General features: G+C 40.3%; 1 long non-coding RNA gene across 1 annotated transcript; it reads left to right on the top strand.

The window, feature by feature from the left end:
• The first annotated feature begins 256 nt into the window (after positions 1-256).
• Positions 257-2,514, top strand: LOC116788840. Its single transcript, XR_004357787.1, has 3 exons — positions 257-359; positions 717-839; positions 2,340-2,514. It is a non-coding gene; the product is annotated as an uncharacterized LOC116788840 (long non-coding RNA).
• The last annotated feature ends 1,393 nt before the right edge of the window (positions 2,515-3,907 follow it).

Raw genomic sequence — 3,907 nt, 5'->3', positions numbered from 1 at the left:
TCATTATGGCTTAATGCAATTAACGTAACCTTTTGTAACCCAATATCAAGTACTTCCAGGACAAATCTTTAGACAGATCACTAATCGTAAAACAAGTATGGTGTCTGGGAGTAAAACGAAGCTATTTGCTGTTCCTGCTGATACTTCAGCTTCTGCTCCTCCCTCTCCCCTTTAGCTCTCGCATCTCGGGTTTATGAGGTCTGTTGAAACGTTGCTTGATGTAACTTTTTACTTTTTTTTTTTTTTAAGCCACTAAAAACCCAGCACTGAGGTTTTACAGCTTTCGTGACGAAGGCCGACGGGAATACGTCGCAAGAGGAACAAACCGCGGCTCTGGAGGCGGGAGTTTGCGCGCCAAGGTGAGGAGCATCCGCAGGCGGGGCCGAGGGACGGGGGGCGGCGGGATGAGACGGCCGGGTGCCCGCTGCACCGCCGCTCGGGAGGCCCGGGGTGTGGCGGGGGCCGGGGCTGGGGCCGCCCAGGCCTCCAGGGGTGGCAGGACATCCATCAGTAGCGGCCCATTGAGCGGTGTGTCCGTCCCTCGGGCTGATTGCTTTTGCTTTTCTCTCAATTAGGGCTGGCTCTTCCCCCCGCTGCCCCTCACCCCGGGTGGAAGCTGGGCAGCGGAGCCCTGGGCTGAGGGGAGGATAACAGAGAAACTGTAAGACGTGTCGTTGCGTTCACAAACATATATATTCTCTCCCCATTCCTTTTAGAGCTTTCTGCAGCACGCAAAAATGAAACGGGTTTGGCTGTGAAGTTTATGTTTGATTAAACGACGAAAGGCACTTCCTGGTCTGCTCCTTGGTTCCCGCTGTGCCGCTTGGGAGTAAATCCAGGTGGGATATTTAAATTTGGTTCAAATGTCACACGGATCATTTATAGGTCGTTCAAGGTAGAACTACCACTTACCCCAAATTTAGACTTCTTGTTGCGTGCCTATGAATATATTTCTGTGTATGACTGTTAGATAGATCATGTCGATACAACCTGCACAAACAGAGGCCCAGCTCAGTGATGTGGTACCCAACACAAAAAAATGAAACAAAAAAAGCTGGGAGAAAATCATACAGGAATTCTGGTTCAGGGGAATTACACCCCAGTACTTAAACTGTTAGATTCTGTTTGGATAGATTATTTAATCTACCATACACCATCTCTATACTTTAATTTTCTCAGTCATGTGTGCAAAATTGGTCTTGTCCTGATTTCATTTTTTCAGCCAAGTTTTTGTTTGTATTCCTTGTTACTCCCAAGGAAAGAAAATCCTTCCAGGGACCTGATAATGCAGGAAAATATTTTGTGTTGTCACAGGGTGCTTGTTACACTTGCTACATTTTATGAAGTAGTCCTTAAAATGTGTCATCTTTCACTATTTTGCATTGGACTTTTTAATGTCAAGAACAGGAATTAGGTCTACATATTCATTATAATGGTCTATTTTCCAAAATGGATGTAACAAAGGTAATACTTAAAAGATCCCAATTGTATGTTTTTGAGGGGAAAAAAAAAATAAAAGAATCACTGTAACTTGTCTATCTTTGGAGAGACTGACAGGTTTTCAAAGAAATCCTGCAGAATGCACAAAGCATTCACCTTGTCTAGTTTAATAGAGGCAGAAAATGATTATAGTGTGTTTTAATACTTGCTGTACATGTGACGTAGGAAGCCAAGCCTCAGAACAGTTTAAATGTTGATATACCCAGCTTGAAAAAGCTTGTCAAATAAATCAAACTGTTCTGGGGGCAAACCCATGTTGTTTTTAAACCACAGAGTGGGGCAGTGGGCGTGGTTACTCCCATGGCTGAATGGTGAATGTATAGATTTAAAATACATTTTGCCACACTGGTTTTCAGAGGATTGTTTTGGCCTCGTATTCCAATACCATGAGCCAAAACTCTGGTCAATGTTTTGACAACAGAGCCAGGAAAAACAAAAAAGGCTTACCCTGTGAAAAAGAAATGAAGATATAGTGAAGGAAAACAGTAGTCTCTCTGCCACTGCCTTACTCAATCCATATGTGGACTTAAACACAGGAAATACCCACATTCACCGCAATCAAGCCAGAGGCTTGTGCATCAGAAAGTGCCTTGTGGAACTAATTGGACTTTATTAAGATTGTCATTGACATAGAAAAGCATTTTGAAATTTGAAGTCAGAACATTTAAAAAATAAGGAAAAAAAGATAATCTCCTGCAAGAGTGTTAACTTCTAAAAAAATGTATTTGCCACAAATGTATTTACACTACAAATGTGCATTATTATGGCTCTTAATGTAAATTAATTATAATTTTGTGATGTCTGTGTTATTAAACTCTTTATGCTTACTTTTCATCTAGAGTCCTTCTGGCGCAGAGCATGTTCCAGGATCATTTCAGAGTGGAAGAAAATCTAAACTTCACCAATTTAAAAGAATAATAAAGAACATGCCTAGTACCTTTCATACAGACGAAGTTTACAGAGAAAACACAGCTACAAATAATAGGTCCTAGAGTGTGGTGGTTTTTTTTTTTTTCATTTAAAGAACTTAAATGAAAACTTGTTGTCTTTGCCAACAAGTATTTGGCAAAGTGTTTATTTTAGCACTTTATGCCAGATATCTGCCTCCTTGTGAGGTTTTGGTGATGTTTTTCCTGATCGCATTTCTTTTTTCTTTAATTTTGCTGTACTGCTGCATTTAGATTTTTAGCATGGTGAGTCACTATTAGACCTGACAAAACAATGCTGTGATTGCCAATTAATTCAACCTCTATGTAATTTTCATTGATTTCACACTCCCGTGAACCCCTGTGATCTTTACCTGTTTGATTTTTCTTTCTAGCGCTTTACATCAAATCGGGGGGATCATTTGTGCTTCTAATGGTACAGGCTCTTTAGTACGCTGCTGTATGTGTAAAAAGTCACTTGGCCTTCCAGATAATTGGGGAAGTGTTTGAGGGGGTGACGTGTTTTCCACAGTTTTCAAGTCATCAAACAGAGATGCTGTAGAGCTGTCTAATAAAAATTATCAATTCCTTCACACCAGTCGCACAGGTACTGTGGCAGGACTACGGACAGATAATTTCAGTACTTCGGATGGTATCTCTGTCTGAAGTAATTTTGTTTTCATTGCTTGTCTCTTTGATCCTATTTTTTCACCCAAATGGTATTTCATCCAAATCTCATGAGATTTTTTTCATGAAAAATTCTTCTTCAAAAATTCCTACCTTTGAAAGACTTTCAAGGGCAAACCTGTTCACAGAGAGCAAGAGTTGCAGTCATCATTTCCACATGTTGAAATCCAGCTGATCGAGATTTGGAATATAGATAGCTTCAGCTCCTGAAGCTGCACATTCAAGCCTTACTTTTGTCTGAAGTGATTTTATCCCTCTATGTAAAACATAATGGCAGGGGAAGCTTGCTCTCTTTTGCCATTTCTTAAAAGCCCATTTTACCTTGCCTGGTTCACAAGTTAGAATGAGATGTGGGAGGCCTGAGAGTCACCATTCTAATTTATTTCCTGTTTCTGGTGCTAAAATACATTGAGAGAGTACCCCAGCTCTTTCTCCAGAGTTGGGCTACAGATGACCACATCCTAATTCCAACTACCAGTTATTCTTCTGTCTTAAGCAGCAGCCTTATCCTGACATTTTGCAACTTTTGTAGATTTGAGTTGAGAATTTATGAACCATTCTTTGCATTTTGTGTGGTCTGTTTGGGGAAAGAGTGGGGAGAAAATATGTGTGTAAATACATAAAATGGGATGACTTTATAGGCATGAGTCAAGTCTGATTGTAATGTAAACACAACTGATTATTGTGTTGGTAAATGTCTATACCAAAGTGCAGTTGGAGTACAATAGCCTGTATGATATGTTCAGAAAGTAACTGAATATGTAAGAAATCAAGAACAGACAAAACAATTATTT

Source organism: Chiroxiphia lanceolata, chromosome 1, assembly GCF_009829145.1.
Source record: "Chiroxiphia lanceolata isolate bChiLan1 chromosome 1, bChiLan1.pri, whole genome shotgun sequence".
NCBI lineage: Eukaryota > Metazoa > Chordata > Aves > Passeriformes > Pipridae > Chiroxiphia > Chiroxiphia lanceolata.
The sequence above is the reverse complement of the archived record's forward strand: the minus strand, read 5'-3'. Positions and strand labels throughout refer to the sequence as shown.